We start from the raw sequence: 22,379 nt of genomic DNA, 5'->3' as shown, positions 1-22,379 counted from the left end.
GGGATCTCATAGAAACGTTTAAAATTCTGACAGGGTTAGACAGGTTAGATGCAGGAAGAATGTTCCCAATGTTGGGGAAGTCCAGAATCAGGGGTCACAGTCTCAGGATAAGGGATAAGCCATTTGGGTCCGAGATGAGGAGAAACTTCTTCACCCAGAGAGTGGTGAACCTGTGGAATTCTCTACCACAGAAAGTTGTTGAGGCCAAGTAACTAAATATATTCAAAAAGGAGTTAGATGTAGTCCTTACTATTCGGGGGATCAAGGGATATGGTGAGAAAGCAGAAATGGGGTACTGAAGTTGCATGTTCAGCAATGGCCTACTCCTGCACCTATGTTTCTCGCTCCCCCCCCCCCTCGGTACCCTGCGCCCTCTCACCCCCTCCCTCAGGTACACTGCACCCTCACTGCCCTCCCTCCGGTACCCTGCACCCTCTCACACACACCCCACCGGGTAGCCGCAATTCGCCCTCTTGCCCCTCCTTTCGGTCTGCACTCTCTATCGCTCTTCCCTCTCCCCGGTCTCCAGCCTATACCCTCCCCCGGTCTGCGCCACCAACCTGCTCCCCGGCCTCTAACCTTTTCACGCCGGTCAGGTCGGTGAAGCGGGGCCTCTGGACGGAGCTGGGTGTCCCGCGGTCCGTGTCCGGTTGGGGACCCCGGGTCGGTAGGTGAAGGAGGGAGGGAGCCTGGCGATAACCGGCGCGGTGAGTGTCGGCGGGCCGGAGTGGGCCGTGATTCCCGAGGGGGGAGTTTTAAATTGAAGAAACAGCCGTTAACGACAACTTCCGGTGACGACCGAGCGGCTTCGGAAAGGCAGCGCGCGACACGGAAAGGCAGCGCGCGACACGGGAGCGCATGCGCTCTCCCCGCCCCCCCCCCTCCTCATCTATCCCATCCTCCCCTCATCTACTCCATCCCTCCTCCTCACCACCCAAGCCTTCATCTACCCCATTTCCTTCTTCCCCCCCCGTCCCCACTCTCTTTCCCCCCCCCCGGTCCCCACTCTCTTCCCCCCCGTCCCCGCTCTCTCCCAGCTCTCTTCCCCCCCCCCCCACGTCCCCGCTCTCACCTTCTCCTGTCCCCCATCTCTTCCCCCGTCCCCGTCCCCGTCCCCGCGCTCTCCCCCTCTCTCCCTCCCCTGTCCCCCCTCTCTCCCTCCCCTGTCCCCTCTCTCTCCCTACCCTGTCCCCCCTCTCTCCCACCCTGTCCCCCCTCTCTCCCACCCTGTCCCCCCTTTCTCCCTCCCCTGTCCCCCCTTTCTCCCTCCCCTGTCCCCCCTTTCTCCCTCCCCTGTCCCCCCTTTCTCCCTCCCCTGTCCCCCCTTTCTCCCTCCCCTGTCCCCCCTTTCTCCCTCCCCTGTCCCCCCTTTCTCCCTCCCCTGTCCCCCCTTTCTCCCTCCCCTGTCCCCCTCTCTCCCTCCCCTGTCCCCCCTCTCTCCCTCCCCTGTCCCCCCTCTCTCCTTCCCCTATCCCCCCCTCTCTCCCTCCCCTATCCCCCCCTCTCTCCCTCCCCTGTCCCCGTCTCTCCCCTGTCCGCCCTCTCTCCCTCCCCCGTCCGCCCTCTCTCCCTCCCCCGTCCGCCCTCTCTCCCTCCCCCGTCCCCGCTCTCTCCCTCCCCCGTCCCCGCTCTCTCCCTCCCCCGTCCCCGCTCTCTCCCTCCCCCGTCCCCGCTCTCTCCCTCCCCCGTCCCCGCTCTCTCCCTCCCCCGTCCCCGCTCTCTCCCTCCCCCGTCCCCGCTCTCTCCCTCCCCCGTCCCCGCTCTCTCCCTCCCCCGTCCCCGCTCTCTCCCTCCCCCGTCCCCGCTCTCTCCCTCCCCCGTCCCCGCTCTCTCCCTCCCCCGTCCCCGCTCTCTCCCTCCCCGTCCCCGCTCTCTCCCTCCTCCGTCCCCGCTCTCTCCCTCCTCCGTCCCCGCTCTCTCCCAATCCTGTCCCCCCTCTCTCCCTCCCCTGTCCCCCCTCTCTCCTTCCCCTGTCCTCCTCGCTCCTTCCCCTGTCCCCCCTCTCTCCCTCCCCTATCCCCCCCTCTCTCCCTCCCCTGTCCCCGTCTCTCCCCTGTCCCCCCTCTCTCCCTACCCTGTCCCCCTCTCTCCCTCCCCTGTCCCCGTCTCTCCCCTGTCCGCCCTCTCTCCCTCCCCTGTCCGCCCTCTCTCCCTCCCCCGTCCCCGCTCTCTCCCTCCCCCGTCCCCGCTCTCTCCCTCCCCCGTCCCCGCTCTCTCCCTCCCCCGTCCCCGCTCTCTCCCTCCCCCGTCCCCGCTCTCTCCCTCCCCCGTCCCCGCTCTCTCCCTCCCCCGTCCCCGCTCTCTCCCTCCCCCGTCCCCGCTCTCTCCCAATCCTGACCCCCTTCTCTCCTTCCCCTGTCCTCCTCGCTCCTTCCCCTGTCCCCCCTCTCTCCCTCCCCTATCCCCCCCTCTCTCCCTCCCCTGTCCCCGTCTCTCCCCTGTCCCCCTCTCTCCCTCCCCTGTCCCCCTCTCTCCCTCCCCTGTCCCCCCTCTCTCCCTCCCCTGTCCCCCCTCTCTCCCTCCCCTGTCCCCCCTCTCTCCCTCCCCTGTCCCCCCTCTCTCCCTCCCCTGTCCCCCCTCTCTCCCTCCCCTGTCCCCCCTCTCTCCCTCCCCTGTCCCCCTTCTCTCCCTCCCCTGTCCTCCCTCTCTCCCTCCCCTGTCCCCCCTCTCTCCCTCCCCTGTCCCCCCTCTCTCCCTCCCCTGTCCCCCCTCTCTCCCTCCCCTGTCCCCCCTCTCTCCCTCCCCTGTCCCCCCTCTCTCCCTCCCCTGTCCCCCCGCCCCTCTCTCCCTCCCCTGTCCCCCCGCCCCTCACTCCCTCCCCTGTCCCCCCGCCTCTCACTCCCTCCCCTGTCCCCCCGCCTCTCACTCCCTCCCCTGTCCCCCCGCCTCTCACTCCCTCCCCTGTCCCCCCGCCTCTCACTCCCTCCCCTGTCCCCCCGCCTCTCACTCCCTCCCCTGTCCCCCCGCCTCTCACTCCCTCCCCTGTCCCCCCGCCTCTCACTCCCTCCCCTGTCCCCCCGCCTCTCACTCCCTCCCCTGTCCCCCCGCCTCTCACTCCCTCCCCTGTCCCCCCGCCTCTCACTCCCTCCCCTGTCCCCCCGCCTCTCACTCCCTCCCCTGTCCCCCCGCCTCTCACTCCCTCCCCTGTCCCCCCGTCCCTCTCTCCCTCCCCTGTTCCCCCCCCCCCCCCAATCTCCTCCTCTCTCCCTCCCCTGTCCCCCCCCCCTCTCTCCCTCCCCTGTTTCCCCCTCCTTCCCCTATCTCCTCCTCACTCCCTCCCCTGTTCCCCCCCTCTCTCCCTCCCCTGTTCCCCCCCCCTCTCTCCCTCCCCTGTTCCCCCCCCTCTCTCCCTCCCCTGTTCCTCCCCCCTCTCTCCCTCCCCTATCTCCTCCTCACTCCCTCCCCTGGCCTCCCCACCCCCGTTCGCCCCTCTCTCCCTCCCCCGTCCGGCCCTCTCTCCCTCCCCCGTCCGGCCCTCTCTCCCTCCCCTGTCCCCTCCTGTCTCCCTCCCATGTCATAGAAACATAGAAAATAGGTGCAGGAGTAGGCCATTCGGCCCTTCTAGCCTGCACCGCCATTCAATGAGTTCATGGCTGAACATTCAACTTCAGTACCCCATTCCTGCTTTCTCGCCATACCCCTTGATCCCCCTAGTAGTAAGGACCTCATCTAACTCCTTTTTGAATATATTTAGTGAATTGGCCTCAACAACTTTCTGTGGTAGAGAATTCTACAGGTTCACCACTCTCTGGGTGAAGAGGTTGCTCCGCATCTCGGTCCTAAATGGCTTCCCCCTTATCCTTAGACTGTGACCTCTGGTTCTGGACTTCCCCAACATTGGGAACATTCTTCCTGCATCTAACCTGTCTAACCCCGTCAGAAATTTAAATATTTCTATGAGGTCCCCTCTCATTCTTCTGAACTCCAGTGAATACAAGCCCAGTTGATCCAGTCTTTCTTGATAGGTCAGTCCCGCCATCCCGGGAATCAGTCTGGTGAACCTTCGCTGCACTCTCTCAATAGCAAGAATGTCCTTCCTCAGGTTAGGAGACCAAAACTGTACACAATACTCCAGGTGTGGCCTCACCAATGCCCTGTACAACTGTAGCAACACCTCCCTGCCCCTGTACTCAAATCCCCTTGCTATGAAGGCCAACATGCCATTTGCTTTCTTAACCGCCTGCTGCACCTGCATGCCAACCTTCAATGACTGATGTACCATGACACCCAGGTCTCTTTGCACCTCCCCTTTTCCTAATCTGTCACCATTCAGATAATAGTCTGTCTCTCTGTTTTTACCACCAAAGTGGATAACCTCACATTTATCCACATTATACTTCATCTGCCATGCATTTGCCCACTCACCTAACCTATCCAAGTCGGTCTGCAGCCTCACAGCATCCTCCTCGCAGCTCACACTGCCACCCAACTTAGTGTCATCCGCAAATTTGGAGATACTACATTTAATCCCCTCATCTAAATCATTAATGTACAGTGTAAACAGCTGGGGCCCCAGCACAGAACCTTGCGGTACCCCACTAGTCACTGCCTGCCATTCTGAAAAGTACCCATTTACTCCTACTCTTTGCTTCCTGTCTGACAACCAGTTCTCAATCCATGTCCGTATACTACCCCCAATCCCATGTGCTCTAACTTTGCACATCAATCTCTTGTGTGGGACCTTGTCGAACGCCTTCTGAAAGTCCAAATATACCACATCAACTGGTTCTCCCTTATCCACTCTACTGGAAACATCCTCAAAAAATTCCAGAAGATTTGTCAAGCATGATTTCCCTTTCACAAATCCATGCTGACTTGGACCTATCATGTCACCTCTTTCCAAATGCACTGCTATGACATCCTTAATAATTGATTCCATCATTTTACCCACTACCGATGTCAGGCTGACCGGTCTATAATTCCCTGTTTTCTCTCTCCCTCCTTTTTTAAAAAGTGGGGTTACATTGGCTACCCTCCACTCCATAGGAACTGATCCAGAGTCAATGGAATGTTGGAAAATGACTGTCAATGCATCCACTATTTCCACGGCCACCTCCTTAAGTACTCTGGGATGCAGTCCATCAGGCCCTGGGGATTTATCGGCCTTCAATCCCATCAATTTCCCCAACACAATTTCCCAGCTAATAAGGATTTCCCTCAGTTCCTCCTCCTTACTAGACCCCCCGACCCCTTTTATAACCGGAAGGTTGTTCGTGTCCTCCTTCGTGAATACCGAACCAAAGTACTTGTTCAATTGGTCTGCCATTTCTTTGTTCCCCGTTATGACTTCCCCTGATTCTGACTGCAGGGGACCTACGTTTGTCTCCCCCCCCCCCCTCTCTCCCTCCCCTGTCCCCCCCCCCCCTCTCTCCCTCCCCTGTCCCCCTTCTCTCTCCCCCTCCCCTGTCCCCCATCTCTCCCAACCTATGCCCCCCCCCTCCCCTGTCCCGGCTCTCCGGCTCTCTCCCTCCCCTTCCCCCCCCCCCCCGGCTCTCTCTCTTCCCTATCTCCCCCCCCCCCTCTCTCCCTCCCCTGTCCCCCCCCTCTCTCCCTCCCCTGTCCCCCCCCTCTCTCCCTCCCCTGTCCCCCCCCTCTCTCCCTCCCCTCTCTCCCTCCCCTGTTCCCCCCCCCCCTCTCTCCCTCCCCTGTTCCCCCCCCCTCTCTCCCTCCCCTGTTCCCCCCCCCTCTCTCCCTCCCCTGTCCCCCCCCTCTCTCCCTCCCCTGTCTCCCCCCCCTCTCTCCCTCCCCTGTCCCCCCCCCTCTCCCTCCCCTGTCTCCCCCCCCCCTCTCTCCCTCCCCTGTTCCCCCCTCTCTCCCTCCCCTGTTCCCCCCTCCCTCCCCTATCTCCTCCTCACTCCCGCCCCTGGCCCCCCCCTCTCTCCCTCCCCTGTTCCCCCCCCTCTCTCCCTCCCCTATCTCCTCCTCACTCCCTCCCTCCCCTGGCCTCCCTCTCTCCCTCCCCTGCCTCCTACCCCCCTGCTCTCCCTCCCCTAGCCCCACTCTCTCTCCCTCCCCTGTCCCCTCTCTCTGCCTCCCCTGCCCCCCTGTACACTACCACAGTATCCCTCCCACCATCCCAAAGCCCATGCTGGCACTGTTTCTCTTTTACCTGTGCTGTGATTGCGTTCCTTTTACTCCACTCACTGCTGGTAAAGTATCTCCTCCCCTCCCTCCCCCCCCACACCCCCGCAATCCATGCTGGCACTGTAGAGCCCTCCGCCTCCATGCCGTCGCTGTGGCCCTCCCCCAATGCTGGAACTGCGACACCACTACCCTGTAATTTTGGCTCCCCCCCACACTCGGGTTGGAATTTTCTGTTCCACCATCACCATCACCACCATCTCCTCCTCCCCTCCCCGCCCACCAATGGCGTCAGTTGGTAGCACTCTCACTTCTTGATCAGAAAAATCCAGGGAACCTGTGCAGCCGGCTTACCATCTTTTGAATGCAAAAGCCATGCATGCATGGTATTTTGAATGGCCCATGCGGCCCCCTAAAGGGGCAGCGCGGCACTTTGAACAATTATGGGAGTCAATGTCAGTCAGCGAGCACAGAGGTGATTGGTGTGCGGGACTTGGTGCGAGTTAGGGTAAGGGCAACATCGTTTATGAAGGGAGGTAGGTGGGAGTCTTGCCAGGTGAGCATTGGATGAGTTGAGTCTAGAGGTAGCAAATGCATCGAAGAGGGTTTCAGCAGCAGATGGGCTGAGACGGGCTGCAGATGGGCAATATTTCGGAGGTGGAAGTCGGTGGTCTTGGTGAAGATATAGGGTCAGAAGCTCAGCTTCAGGTCAAATAGGAAGCCACAGTCTGGTTTAGCCTCAGAGAGGGTGATGGAGTCAATGGCCAGGGAACAGATTTTATGGCGGTGACCAAAGACAATGGGGCCGGAATTGCCCCCCTCCTTAAGTTCCAGGTGGTAAGGCCTTTCCGACCGTAGGCAGGTAGATGGTCCGACCCATCAGACATCGCCCCGGGGGCGGCGGAAACGAGTTTCCGCCCCGTGAGAGAAATTGCCCCGCTGGAGCAGGGCAGCTGCCGGTCGGTGCACCCGACAGCTTTTCCCGGTGGGAAGCTGCCAGTGGCTGGGCAGCGCATCCGCCCCTCAAGGGAGGGTGCCCCGCCGCGGCCGCCACTTAATTTTAATTGTCGGCCGACTCTGACGTCAACAGGTAGCCCTGCACCCCTTCTTGGGTGCCGGACCACGGGCCCGGCCGAAACCCTCCCTGGTGACCCAGCGGGCGCCACTACAGCGGCTGCAGAGCTCGCAGCAGCTCTCCCTGTGAACTGAAGGGGAGGGACGTTGTGACGTGTCAGCGCGATGTGGCCCAACATCAGCGTTGTGCTGACGTGCTCATGACACCGTCCACCTTCCGCCCCGCTCCTGACCCACTTCCGCCCAGCAGCCGCCTGAAACACCGCCCCAACACATTGAAAAAGAAAAAGAGGACAATTTTGCTAGATTCTCCACCCAAGGATTCGGATGGAGAATAATCACTTCATTCAAATTATCTACCCCGTTTTGGGTGGAGAGCAATTTCGCCCAGTCTTCCCAATATTTAATCCCAATATCACATAAAACTCCTGTGAAGCGCCGTGGGACGTTTCACGACGTTAAAGGTGCTATATAAATACAAATTGTTGTTAATTGGTGGAAATTTTTGCTCAGCCAGTACTGGATGTCAGCCAATCAAGATTCGATAGGAGCTATTAGGACTCGGGTAGAGGTTGGGGTTGCTAGGCCTACGAATTTACAACCCTTTTAAATACTCTTAACTCCATTTTACGCCCATCTTCTGACTGTAGCCACAGCTATGTGATGTTGTACCATGTCAATATTTTCACTAATTCAATCCCAATATATTCATAATTTTTTTGAATTACTACAAACCATTTTAGTTCATCTTTCAGTTATTTTCCTTATTTTAATCTATTATCCTGATGCTATTCATTTCTTGGTCTATTCTGAACAGTATTTATTTCTATCTCAGCGATAACCAGCTCCACGTCTGTCTTAGTCTCATCCTATCACATCTAAAATAAAAACAGGAAATTCTGGAAATACAAACCAGGTTACTCAGACTCTGAAAGAGACTGCTTAATGTTTTGCTTGGGACGCTTTATTAGTATGAGAGCTTTCTTCTTTTTCTATTTTTTAATTCAGATTTCAAACCTTCCACTTTTTTTTACCTTTTATTTAATTTTCATTATGTTTTGAGATAACAGCTAAGCACCAAGAAAATATACCTGGCAGTTTGCAAATGAGCTTCCTTTGTAATTTAGAAAAAAAGAACTTGTGTTCCATCACATTCTCAGAATATTCTAGAGTGCTTCACACCTAATGAATTATTTTTAAAGTGCAGCTACCGCTGTTATGCTATGCAAACAAAGCAGCAAGCTTCCAGTCACACCAAATGGGATGAATGATCAGTTCACTTATTTTTGATGGTTGGGGTGGGCATGTGTGTGTTGGGAGTGGGGGGTGTGCAATATTGGCCAGGACACTCGGAGAACTCCCTGCGTTTCTTTGAATAGTACCATGGGATCACTTGAATAAACAGATAGGCCTCTGTATAACATCTCATCCAGAAAAACAAACAGACAGCACCTCTAAAAATACAGCATTGCAGTGTCAGCTTAGATTACGTGTTCAATTCCTGGAACGGATTGAACCCACAATCCTTCATCCCTCAAAGGCAAGAGCATATCAAGTGAACCAAACTGACATTTATAATCAGAAGCTCTTTCATTTATGTACACCCCAAAAACATCCGAGCTGAATTCAAGAACAGCTCCCCACTCCACATCATTTTAGTAACCGCTGACTGAATTCAATTATTGTGCTCTTTCTCCCGATGCCATCATCAAATTATCAAGATTCCAACAGAGTCCAGAAAGAAGTCCTGGCAGGCAGTACACTCCTGTTAACTGCAGAACCATTGTCGTACAAATATTTGTTCCTTGTTAGGTGTATATACTCGAGGAGTAATGTTGCAGTACAGACAATATTTTAGAAAATGGAGCTTTTAATTTAAAATGATAAAGTTTAAGGTCAATTTAAGCGTTTATTGTTTCCCTTTGTTTTCTTTATACCCTGGAAATTCTGTGAGCGATGTTATCATATGAACACCTAACATATTATTTCAAACTGGCCAATGCCTCCAATAAAATAGTGGTGAGAGAAGTTTGATACATTGTGTTCATAAGGTAGCATCAGTCATTTCCAGGCTCACAGATTTTTTTTCTCACATGCCTATGTCAAAATTAATTTAACGTTCTCACTTGCAGATTTAGCTGCATTTATATGATATTAATTTTGAAAGAGCTAATCACTGACAAAATGGCCCGGAATTTGCAGCCAGTATGATGGCAAACTATCAGAGTTTGCCATCATACTGCCTTGGAAACTGGCCGCAACTTTGGGATTTGGCTTGTGCGCAAGCGCATGGGGAAATGCAGACATTGCGGTCTGTCGATGACAGCTCTGAAATAGGCTGCGCTGTGCCACCAACCCCCCCTCCCCCCCCCCCCCCCCCCCACCCCCGGCCGAGATCCTGCAATCAGTGAAATCTCAGAAGTCACTGAAACTGACGAAAATGTCAGCTCTTCTGCAGTGAGTACACTGTTAAATTGAAAAAAATTTAACATCCCCACCAACTCTTGGGAATCCTTGGCCCAAGACTGCTCAAAGTGGAGGAGAAGCATCCGAAAAGGCGGCGCACACTTCCGAGTTTCTTCACCGAGAGCACGCGGAAGCCAAGTGCAAACAGCAGAAGGAGTGTACGACAAATCAAGCACCCCACCCACCCGTCCCTCCAACCACCATCTGCCCCACCTGTGGCAGACTGTCGATCCCGCATTGGTCTTATCAGTCACCTTAAAACTCCTTTTAATGTGGAAGCAAGTCATCCTCGATTCCGGGGGACTGCCTAAGAAGGAGAAATTCCCCACTAAAAGTTAGACCCAAAGGGATTAGGTTTTAACAGCGTATTGACTGCTAAACAAAAGTTAAGGGCCTGGAAAACTAATTTTAGCGTGAAATTTGTCCATTTTAATAAAAAATTTAAACCTTTCAAAAACATTTAACATTTTTTTTAAGATTGTCCATCTTTATTTCAGGTTTGCCTTTTCCCCTTGTTCACTATCTGTGAGAATTCTGCCTTTTGATTGGCTGCTTAGACTGCCTGTTGATGTCACAGCAGTTCGAACAAGGGGATTCCCATTAGCTTCCATTGAATTGAACTGAAGGTCGGAGAAAACCCGAAGTTCTCGACACGGGGATTGTGAGATCCCTGTGCAGTGCATACATCAGGGCCAGCAGCAAACGTCTTCGCTTCGCTGCTGACCGCAAATTCAGGGCCAACATTTTTAATTCCAGGGCAAGGTTTTGATTGCATTGTAGTCAGTGTTATAGTCATGATCCTGTTATTTCTACAGGATCAAATAATGGTTTAAGTAATGCACTGTGCTTAAACAATAAAAATGAACAAGTGTGTATTCCCAGCCCATGTGAGCATGTGATTGTCACATGTTGAATGCAGCATTATGAATTCATCAGGTGCAGAATAGATCCTCACACTTGTGCTGAAATGTGTCTATTTTTACAAATTATAAAATCTTTTTGTGTTTTTTTCCATCCTGGGAAAAGGTGGCATGGTGCCAGACACTCTCTAGAACCTTCTCAAATTGCAATCTTTTTGTTATGAAACTAGACAGTGAGTCTCAGTAAGCCATTCAAACATGGGGGAAGGGGGAATGATATCACAGCTATGTCGAATCCTGTCCTGACCTATTGTCCACACCCACTCTATCAGCAGTAAGTGAATAGCAGTCAGGAGCAGGAATCCAAGCTACTATAGTCCCCTATGGCTGTGCCAACTGAGATGAGCTAACTCCGCACAGTCCAGGGATCCACCCTGGGAGCTTCCTCGTTTATATACTTTAGCGCCCCACTAAAGAAAGAACTTTGGGCTAGAATTTCCCCAGCCTAGCGCACGTTTTAACACAACTTTTTTGCGTTAAAAGTGCTTTTTTGTTCTTAAAATGGTGCACAAAATTCCCCAAAACTTAAGAACGCAGTTTTGAAAATATCAACTAAAAGCGGATTGCCCTGGTGCAACGCGAAAAAAAACGCACCACCTAAGTTTGGCCATTTGGTGAACCCATTTTGGGATGAAAAAAAAATGCACGAGAAAAGCAGGCTTTGCAGCCTCAGAAATGTCGGTAAGTAGGAAGACCTGCAAAAAAAGGTAAGTTAAAGTTTTCATTTTTTAATTCTTTTGCAGCAATTACTTAGTTAAGGGCCTTGTAAATGTTTTGTGATTTTTGAGTTTGCAATTTTTTTTGTGTTTTCTCCCCTCCCAAGGCCTGTATTTTTAGCGTTGATAGGCCTCGGGCTAAAGTTGGCGAGATCGCGGTTTTTAACGGCAATCGTCGTGCAAGGCCGTTTTTTAAGGACAGGCGTATTTTGTGGTCAAATTTACCCCCTTAAAAAGGTGACATTTTTATTCTTATTTATTCACTAAAATGATGTTATTTATCAAATAATGACAGGCTGAGGAATTTCTAGCCACTGAATTTATATAGCATCTTTCACGACCTCAGGATGCCGAAGTGCGTTACAGCCAATGAAGACTTTAGAAGTGTAGTCACTGTTGAGCCAATGTGCTTACCAATTGAGCCATAAGCGGTGCTCCGACAGCCTTTATATAATGGTTCACGTGGTTTGTTTAATACAGCATTGCTTACTGTGCTTTTTTATTAGCTTTTTCGGCCTGCCATGCTTTCTAGAAGAAAGGAATTTCCACCCCATCTGTTGTAGCCCGAGAAATACTCTTGTACTTTAATTACGTATTTAGTTTATATTAGCTGGTGAACAGTTTTTTCATCATGACAATATTCTTTTGAAAATGCTGATGACTAGCTATCATTTATAAAGTGCATGTTTGCAAAGAACACAGGCAGGAATCGAAAGTGACTTACTGTAGATTACCACAACTCTTTTACTAACATAGTATTATACATAGCCACACTTCCGAGGGATCAGATTTCTAGTTGTTGGTGGTTGAGAACTATAATGGAGAAATTGTTTGGAATAATCCAATTTGCAATGATCCGGTAAGAGGTCTCTAACTGCCAAAATTGATGATGGGAGTCATAAGGAAAAGAAAAGAGGAAAATAAAAGGTTTTAAAATAATTTTTAAAGTTAGAAAAATAGATTTACTTAGTTTAGTCAGAGAAATAGCAAAACAAAACCTACAGGGATTATGAACATCGGAAAGTACAGAATTAGAAAAGACCATTATAGTCCAACTGGATGTTCTCAGAGTCGAGAAAATATCATATCCTACAATTCCTCTCACACCCTTTACAAATTTTTCTCTTAGGTTACTTATCCAACTCTCTTGAATTTGCTGATTTAATCAGCCCACACTGCTTCACTTAGTAGCCCATTATAGACATTCATCACCTTCTGCATAAGATGTGAGGGGCAAATATGTGAGACTGAGAAGAATGATGTCAGTAAGTTATATAGTTTTCTTGGTTAGATTGCACCTTGAATACTGTAATCAGTTATAATCACACGCCTTGTATGTAGCACAGAGAAGGACAAGAAGGCGGTAGAGGACTGAGGTGTGAGGAAAGGTGAGAAAATATTGGACTACTCAGGCTTGATAGAAAGTGAATTGACAGGGAATTATTTCAAGTTATACCCGACTTCAGTGTATAAATACAAACTGATAAATGGCAGGTTCAGGAATTGCATTAGGAAACATTCCACATAAAGAGAGGTAAATACCTCATCTCATCCAAAAAGAAAAGCAGAAAAGAAGAGACGGGCAGAGGAGCAGAAGAGAAACAGAAGCAAAAGAGAGAGGTAGAGAAGTGGCAACATGAGGGCTAAAGAGACTATGGGCTGAATTTTGGCCACCATTCCGCGCCCTTTTTTTGCAAGTTTCGCCATAATTTCTGTGCTGTTCTAAAGCAGGGTACGTCTGATTTTTTTAGTTCCCAATTTTTTTACGTCACTGGGGGCGGAACCTGCCGGGTGCGCCACTTCTGGCCATTAAAGCGAGTTTGACCAAGAATGATTTTTCTCTGAAATGGCACACTGCACTCTTGTGAAAAAACTTCTCTTTACTTAAGGAAATCGGCGAAGAGAAAATTGGTGGAGAGAAGAAGTCTTTGTTTTAGCCGAGCTGAAGACACGGCTCCAGGGGGGCCTGGGATTGCAGCGGCACCAGCTGGAGTGGAGGGCCTTTTGGCCCGGGATAGGAGTGGCGGCAGGGGGGCCATTCGACCCGGGATGATAGCGCCGCGAGGGGGCAATCAACCCGTGATGACAGTGGCATCGAGGGCCATTCAGATTGGGATGACCGCTGCACCTGGGGCCATTCGGCCTGGGATGACAGTGCACTGGGGTCAGGGGGCGCCATTCGGTCCAGATGACAGTGGCACCGGGGGCCATTCAGCCTGGGATGACGGTGGTGCGGCGGTTGGGGGAGGGCCTTCGGTCCGGGGTGACAGCAGCACCGGGGGGAGGCCTTTGGCCAGCGATCCTGCCGGCCGGCGCTCCGTGCCTTGAGCTCGGTGACGCTCGGAGAGGAGAGAAAACCAGTTTGTTGTACAACTAACAATAAATATTGAATATTGCCCCCAGTCTTCATGTTGTGCTGTGTATTTTGTGCTGTGTGTGTGTGTGTATGCCCCAAATCTTTGCCTTGAGCGTCACGTCACAATAGAAACCAAGCCTAGTGATGCAAGGCACAGACCAGGATGTGGTCCATGGACTAGGGTGTCAACCTTTTGCAGGGAGAGGGAAATGGTGTGAGTGCTTTGTGTGAGTAGTTTCATTTTGTTTGAAAAAACTTATGTTCAGAATAACTCCACAAGACTGTATGCTGTAAGCTCAAACTGATGTGACCTTAGTCTCTTTAATCAAACTTCAGAGTGAAGAAGCAGCATGGCAGACAATATTTTATACTTGCTTGCACGAGGTGTGCAGGTGGCCCTTGGGTCTCCAACAGGTGCGCCCCCTGGTGGCAAGTCTTACATTATTATAACGTTTACATACATAACATCACTCCCCCCCCCCCCCAAAGTCTCAGATACAAGTTATTTACAAGTTGAGGCGATCAGGGGCTCTTCGTTCCCGGGTTGATCGCCTGAGTTGAAGTCCTGGTATAGGTGAGTTGGTCAGGTCATTGCTGTACTGCAGCGCAGCTGGTCTGATCGGACTGTTGGGCATCATGGGTTCATCCTCGTGATTGACAGCGAGGTCGATTGCTGGTTGGGTGTGTGTTGGTGGATCAATGATGGCAATGTCCTCTTCAAACTGTTCTTGGTTGTCAGTGAATCGCAGTTTGGTCTGATACAAGTGCTTTCTGCATGGTCATCCATTCAGAAGTTTGACAACAAACACTCTATTCCCCTCCTTGGTTAAAACAGTGCCAACAACCCATTTGGGACCATGACCGTAATTAAGAACAAATACAGGGTCATTAACCCCAATGTCACGCGGTACAGCCACGCGATCCTGGTACATTTTATGCCGGTGACACCAGGTTTCTACATGATCATTGAGATCGGGGTGGACTAAGGAGAGCCTGGTTTTGCGTGCTCTCTTCATTAACAATTCTGCCGGGGGGACCCCGCTAAGCGAGTGGGGTCGTGTCCGGTAGCTGAGCAGAACCCGAGATAACCGGGTCTGTCTGGAACCGTCCGTCACGCATTTCAAGCTCTGCTTGATAGTTTGGACTGCCCGTTCCGCTTGACCGTTGGATGCGGGCTTAAACAGAGCAGACCTGACATGTTTGATGCCATTGCGGGTCATGAACTCATGGAATTCCGAGCTGGTGAAACATGGTTACTAACAAGGACATCGGGCGAACCATGGGTGGCGAACATGGCCCGGAGGCTTTCAATGATGGCAGTGGATGTACATGATGATATTATTACACATTCAATCCATTTAGAGTAAGCGTCCACTGCTACTCGGAGCATCTTTCCTAGAAAGGGGCCAGCAAAATCGACGTGGACCCTGGGCAACGGTTTGGAGGGCTATGACCACAGACTCAGTGGGGCCTCCCTTGGTGCATTGCTCAACCGTGAGCAAGTGTTTACACTGGTGTACGCATGATCCAATTCCGAGTCAATGCCGGGCCATCAAACGTGTGACCTGGTGATAGCCTTCATCATGACGATGTCTGGGTGGGTACTGTGTAGATCGCGTATAAACGTTTCCCTACCTTTTTTTGGCAAAACCACGCGATTCCCCCATAGGAGACAATCCAATTGAATGGACATTTCATCCTTGCATTGGTAAAACGGCTTAATTTCGTCTTGCATTTCCCCGGGAACAGCTGACCAGCTCCCATTAAGGACACAGTTTTTTACTATTGATAGCACAGGGTCCTGGCTAGTCCAGGTCCTGATCTGGCGAACCATGCCGGGTGACCCCTCGCTCTCAAAAACATCCATTACAAGGAGCAAGTCTACGGGTTGCGCCATTTCCACCCCGGTGGTGGGTAATGGTAGTCGACTGAGGGCATCAGCACAATTCTCAATGCCTGGCCTGTGGCGGATTACATAGTCATACTTAGATAATGTTAGTGCCCATCTTTGGATATGGGACGAAGCATTGGTGTTAATACCTTTGCTTTCTGAAAACAGCGAAATGAACGGCTTGTGGTCGGTTTCGAGCTGAAACCGGAGTCCAAATAGGTATTGGTGCATTTTCTTAACCCCGTATATGCATGCTAATGCTTCTTTCTCAACCATACTGTCGGTTCTTTCAGCCTTAGATAAACTTCTGGATGCATATGCAACCAGTTGTAGTTTGTCTGACACATTGGCTTGCTGTAACACACAACCGACCCTGTACGAAGATGCATCACAAGCTAGTACTAAACATCTACAAGTAATTTGTTAGAATATAGCAGGTTTCTGGCCTTATTGAAGGCTGTCTCTTGAGATTTACCCCAAACCCAGTAATCACCCTTGCATAGCAATAAATGCAAAGGTTCCAGCGAAGTGCTCAACCCGGGTAGAAAGTTACCAAAATAGTTGAGGAGTCCCAGGAACGCACGCAGCTCCATCACATTCTGTGGTCTGGGTGCATTCTTGATGGCCTCCGTCTTAGAGTCCGTGGGTCTGATGCCGTCTGCCGCAATCATTCTCCCCAAAAAGTCGACTTCTGGTGCCAGGAAAACACACTTGGAGCTTTTCAGCCTGAGTCCCACTCTGTCCAGTCGCTTTAGAACCTCTTCCAAGTTGTGCAAGTGTTCGGTGGTGTCACAACCAGTGATCAGGATGTCATCTTGAAACACAACGGTGCACGGAACAGATTTCAGCAGACTCTCCATGTTCCTCTGGAAGATGCAGGAAGAATGTTCCCAATGTTGGGGAAGTCCAGAACCAGAGGTCACAGTCTAAGGATAAGGGGTAAGCCATTTAGGACCGAGATGCGGAGGAACTTCTTCACCCAGAGAGTGGTGAACCTGTGGAATTCTCTACCACAGAAAGTTGTTGAGGCCAATTCACTAAATATATTCAAAAAGGAGTTAGATGAGGTCCTTACTACTAGGGGGATCAAGGGGTATGGCGAGAAAGCAGGAATGGGGTACTGAAGTTGAATGTTCAGCCATGAACTCATTGAATGGCGGTGCAGGCTAGAAGGGCCGAATGGCCTACTCCTGCACCTATTTTCTATGTTTCTATGGCAGCAGCCGAGCGAATCCCAAAAGGGCATCCTTGGTATATGAACAGTCCTTTGTGCGTGTTGATGCACGTCAATCTTTTCGAAGATTCATTCAGCTCCTGTGTTATGTAAGCAGAGGTTAGATCCAGCTTAGTGAACGCCTTCCCCCTGCTAACGTTGCAAACAGGTCCTCTGCTTTGGGTAGTGGGTACTGGTCCTGTAACGAGACTCGGTTGATCGTTACTTTGTAGTCTCCGCAGATTCTGACCGTGCCATCCTTTTTCAACACCGGAACAATTGGACTGGCCCACTCGTTGAACTCGACTGGTGATATAATATCCTCTCGTTGAAGTCTGTCCAGTTCGATCTTGACTTTCTCCCGCATCATAAATGGAACCGCTCGGGCCTTGTGATGAATAGGCCGCGCATCAGGGACTAGATGGATCTGCACTTTGGCGCCTGTGAAGTTGCCGACGCCTGGCTCAAATAGCGACGGAAATTTGTTTAGCACTTGAGCGCATGAGGCGTCATCCACCGAAGACAGCGCTTTGATGTCGGCCCAGTTCCATCGAATCTTTCCTAGCCATCTTCTGCCGAACTAGGTTGGGCCATCGCCTGGTGCAATCCATAGTGATAAATCATGCACAGCTCCATCGTATGATATCTTCACTACCACACTGCCAATGACTGGTATGAACTCTTTGGTATAAATGCACAGCTTTGTATAAATCGGGCTTAGTTTTGGCCTTTGTGCCTTGTTGCCCCACAGTTTCTCAAAAGCCTTCTGGCTCATAATTGACTGACTCGCCCCCGTGTCCAATTCCATGGAAACTGGAATGCCGTTTAATTTGACTTTCAACATTATCGGAGGGCTTCTGGTGGTGAAGGTGTGTACCCCATACACTTCCTCTTCAGCCTCGGGTTGAGTTGCCTCCCTTACCCGTTCAGCGTGATCCACGCCGGATCAGACATTTTCTGCCGACTCTGCCACGTGGTGAATCGCAGCACGTTTGCACATTCGCTGGAGGTGCCCCATTGTTCTGCAGCCTTTGCACACATAGTGCTTGAATCGACATTGATGGGCTCTATGATTACCCCTGCAGCGCCAACATGGTGTTAATGGATTCGCATTCATGGCCCATGGCGGACTCTGAGTCATCCTCGGTCTGGCCTCTGCAGGCGTGTAGGCCCTGCCATGTACAGTTCTGCCTGCTGAAGGCGTTATCTTATGCACAGTACTTGCCGATGAGCTTCGATGCTGAGAAGATATCTGCTTAGTGTTATCGTTCATGGACATGAAAGCCTGGGCTATCGTGATGGCCTTGCTCAGATCTAGGGATTCGGCAGACAGCAGTTTGCGAAGAATGACCTTGTGGCCAATTCCAAGCACGAAAAAGTCTTACAACATTTCCCCCAAAAATCCAGCAAATTCGCAGGGTCCCACAAGGCATCTTAGGTCGGTGACATAGCTCGCCACGTCCTGGCTCTCGGAGCGATGGTGCGTATAAAAGCAATACCTGGCCATTAAGGTGCTCTCCTTTGGCTTGAGGTGTTCCCGAACCAACGCACGCAACTCTGCATATGTCTTGTCCATTGGTTTTGTCGGTGCTAGCAGATTTTTGATGAGGCCATATATCGTGGACCCACAAACGGTGAGGAGAATCGCCCTGCACTTGGCCACATTACTGTCTGTATTCAGCTCGTTGGCCATGAAGTACTGGTCAAGACACTCAACGAAGGCTTCCCAATCAGCACCCTCAACAAATCTCTCAAGAATACCAATGGCAACCATAACCTCATGAAAGTTCGTGATCCCATCCTCGTCGCCAATTGTTATGTTCAGAATAACTCCACAAGATGGTATGCTGTAAGCTCAAACTGATGTGACCTTAGTCTCTTTAATTAAACTCCAGAGTGAAGAAGCAGCATAGCAGACAATCTTTTATACTTGCTTGCATGAGGTGTGCAGGTGACCCTTGAATCTCCAACAGGTGCGCCCCCTGGTGGCAAGTCTTACACTATTATAAAATTTACATAAATAACAAAAATACTGGGGGCGATCCTAGCAATGCCTCGTGTAGTAAGAGCGTTTGCTTCATGGCTATGCAAAGGAGACGATTAATAAGACAAAAATATCGTAGGAACCAGAGAGCGCAAAGAATGATGGTGAGGAGGCCTTACTCGGATCGGGTGTTCAGGGAGAGGCGCTCATACCTATATCTGAGTGAGGCAGACTGCATTTGCAGGCTGCGCTTTCGGAAGGTGGTGATCACCGAGATCTGCCAACTGATCAGGGCAGACGTGCAGCCTAGATATCATCATCATAGGCAGTCCCTCGAAATTGAGGAAGACTTGCTTCCATTCTAAAAGCGAGTTCTTAGGTGACTGAACAGTCCAATATGGGAATTACAGGCTCTGTCACAGGTGGGACAGACAGTCGTTGAAGGAAAGGGTGGGTGGGACTGCTTTGCCGCATGCTCCTTCTGCTGCCTGTGCTTGTTTTCTCATGTTCTCGGCGATGAGACTCGAGCCTAGAAGCGGGAAGAGGACTGCACTACCCATAGAGGTCAAGGTGACTGCAGCACTTGCCTTCTATGCCTCCGGCTCGTTCCAGGCTTCAACTGGTGACGTATGCTGCATCTTGCAGCATGCGACATATAGTTGCACTGTACTGTACGCCTGCAGGGACAACTACATCAAGTTCCCCATGACCGCCCAGGCAATGCGTGACAGGGCTGTGGGCTTCTCGAGGATTGCTGGCTTCCCCAAGGTGCAGGGTACGATAGACTGTACCCACATCCCCTTGCGAGCACCTTTGAACGATTCAGAGATTTACAGGAACAGGAAAGGGTTCCACTCACTAAATGTCCAGTTGGTCTTTGATGACATGCATCGCATCATGGCAGTTGATGCTAGATGCCCAGGGAGCACCCGTGATGCGCTCATCTTACGCAAAAGTGCTTTATCTGCCATTTTTCAGCAGCAGCCAGAAGGGCAGAGCTGGCTGCTGGAGGACAAGGGTTACAGGCTCGCCACCTGGCTCATGATCCCCTTATGCAATACCCAGACAGAAGCCGAGCGTTGGTACAACATGTCCCATATAACCACACGCAGCTTCATTGAAAGGACAATTGGAATACTAAAGCAGCGTTTTCGATGTGTGGATCATTCTGGAGTCTACCTGCAATAAGACCCTGAGATGGTCGGTCAGTTCACTGTCGTGTGCTGCATCATGTACAACTTAATGATCATGAGGCAACAGGCACTGGAAGTTGAAGAGCAACCTCAGGCGACATGGGATGAGGAGGAGGAGACGGAGACGACGACACCTCAACCCGCAGGACGACGCTGGAGGGGGGGGGGAGGGCCTCATGCATCTTAGGCCATTGCAAGAGCCTTGTGTTAGCGGCTAATCCTTGAATGCTTTGCTGCATGAAGGCTGAGTGGCACGTTTGATCATTCACCATGTTGGTTGACTGTTGCGTTAATTTAAAGAATAATGTCACTATGTTGGTTGACTGTTGCGTAAATTTAAAAAATAATATTCATGATTCTGGTTTAATTAAAAAAATAATTACGTTTATTCAATATTTGTACTCTTGTACTTAACTTTAATAAAAATATTTTTGTTACAAACTTTAAACTTTTCCATTAAGATCACTTACAAACTTGCTTTTCAAGTTACATGACTTAAAATCTTTAAACTTTTCAATTAAGATCAGTTAAATAACAATAACATAAGAGCATTAACAACAACAGCAGCAAGCAACTTTAGTTGCAGCCATCTCTCCTCCTTCTTATTGGAAGACTGCCCACTGATGCGCTTGCCCTTGCTGCCTCTACACTTGGCCAGTGATGCAGGCCTTCTCCCGCTGGAACCAAGTTGCTTTTTTCGAGCATCTCGCGGACAGCGATGTTCTTGTTGGCGGGTGTGGACCTTAAGAGAAGGCATCATGGAAGGCCCGGCTCGGATCTCCTCAGCCTCTTTCTTGGATTGTGGATGCACCGGCACACCACCTGAGGTTGGTCTGGGGATTGGAATGGGAGTGTCATCAGTTGAATCTGTCATTTGCCGCTGGCCAACGAGAGCCTGGGCGTGTTCCCTTATTGCAGCAGCTAACTCCGACATTCCCGCACTAATCTGCCCCGACAGTGTATCAGCTACCTCCGACATTCCCTCCCTAATCTGCCCCGACAGCGTATCAGCTACCTCCGACATTCCCTCCCTAATCTGCCCCAACAGTGTGTTACCTACCTCCGACATTCCCTCCCTAATGTGTTGCGACAGTGTTCCCATTTCTCCCGAGAGTGTCGTTACTTCTGACGACAATCCCGCTATCTCATGACCCACCCCACCCATGGTGTCCAGGAGTGATTGGGTAAGCTTAATGCTCTCCCCAATCATTGTCATGAGCTGAACCACGTCTGTTGGATCCTGCATTTCAGAAGAGCGCTCTCAAGCTCTCCTTCCCCTGCTCACCCTGGATGTGGCTCGCTGTAACCCACTAGGACCTGCAAGCTTGGACTGGGACACCATGTAATGTCCCCATGCTCATAGCAGTCTGGAAAGGGGTTGGCACATCCATGTGCAGCACCACCTCCTCCAGATACAGTTTCACAGTCTCAACATTGGGGCCTTCCCGCTCCCCCTGATCCTCCTGCTCATCCTCGTCCTGATCTGCCCGTGGAAGTTTTGCATGAACGACTTCATCCTGGTCAGGCTCCTCCGCGAATGATCGTTTTTTTGTAGCTGGGGTTGTGCTTCCTCTGGGATGGGCACAACTTCTGCAAAATATAACAGAGCAGATGATCGGTTAGCAGCAGGGGAGGGGGCAGGGTGGCATGAGTCGGCTCACATAGCGCAGGCTCATTTGAAGGACCATGATGAATGAGGACTTATCCTCTGTAAGCTGCGCCCAGCTTGTACACCGGTTGTTGACCTTCTAGAGCCAGCACCAATCACACCAGCGATCTTCGCTTCCAGGGGTGTCAGAGTACACATTTGCCAAGCCTTATCCAGTTTTTGTTCGCCCTCTGTTTATGTGCGCCACCTTCCTCTGCAAGGATGAAAATAGAACTTTTTAAGAGAAGGGGTCTGCTGTGGTTGCACACACAGATGGTCACATTTACAATTGTAATTCCAGTGCATAAATGAAAATATTACTTGAAGAAACTATTTGGCCAAGGTCCTGCCATTTTTTGCACTGCTTGCTGGTCCTCGGGGTGGTCACCATTGCAGAGAAATCACCTTGAACTTTGTCCCAACGTTTGTTCATTTCTCTGGGCTTTACTTTAACTGGACCTTTGTTCTGAAGCTCGTGCCATCTGCTCTCAATGATAGAAACCAGGGTCTCAGTTTCATCTGCTTGAAATTTCCTGGTCTTTGCCCCATGATCCATATTACAGCAGCTCCGATTTTTGGACTCACAAGCAGCTCTGAAAGTGCGCAGCACAACACATCCATCTCATGCAAAGCGGGAATTTTTTTTGTTGGTGGGTGCCTCTCAGCCCGAGATGGCAACGGCACCGGCTGGAGCGGAGGGTCTTTTGGTCCGGGATAGGAGTAGCACCGACACCTGGGTAGGGGGTCCTTTCGGCCCAGGATAGCAGCGGTACCGGCAGGGGTCTTTTCGGCCTGGGATAAGCAGCGGCATCATTTTACGTTTCCAGCCTAGCCTCA

At 51.2% G+C, this 22,379-nt stretch overlaps 1 protein-coding gene and 1 pseudogene across 3 annotated transcripts in view; one reads left to right on the top strand and one right to left on the bottom strand.

Annotated features, from left to right (window-relative positions):
- Window positions 1-826, bottom strand: part of LOC139277317 (solute carrier family 45 member 4-like) — a 98,425-nt gene extending 97,599 nt beyond the window's left edge. For 2 of the 3 annotated variants that reach the window (XM_070895631.1, XM_070895687.1), the window contains exon 1: window positions 580-826. The gene's annotated coding sequence lies outside the window, so the exon portion shown is untranslated. Of the gene's footprint in view, window positions 1-560 lie in introns of all 3 variants that reach the window. The other variant, XM_070895640.1, reaches the window with a different exon arrangement.
- An 18,391-nt stretch (window positions 827-19,217) lies between these two features.
- On the top strand, window positions 19,218-19,889 carry LOC139271322 (putative nuclease HARBI1 pseudogene; annotated as a pseudogene).
- The last annotated feature ends 2,490 nt before the right edge of the window (window positions 19,890-22,379 follow it).

Source organism: Pristiophorus japonicus, chromosome 1 (assembly GCF_044704955.1).
Source record: "Pristiophorus japonicus isolate sPriJap1 chromosome 1, sPriJap1.hap1, whole genome shotgun sequence".
Lineage (NCBI taxonomy): Eukaryota > Metazoa > Chordata > Chondrichthyes > Pristiophoridae > Pristiophorus > Pristiophorus japonicus.
The sequence above is the reverse complement of the archived record's forward strand: the minus strand, read 5'-3'. Positions and strand labels throughout refer to the sequence as shown.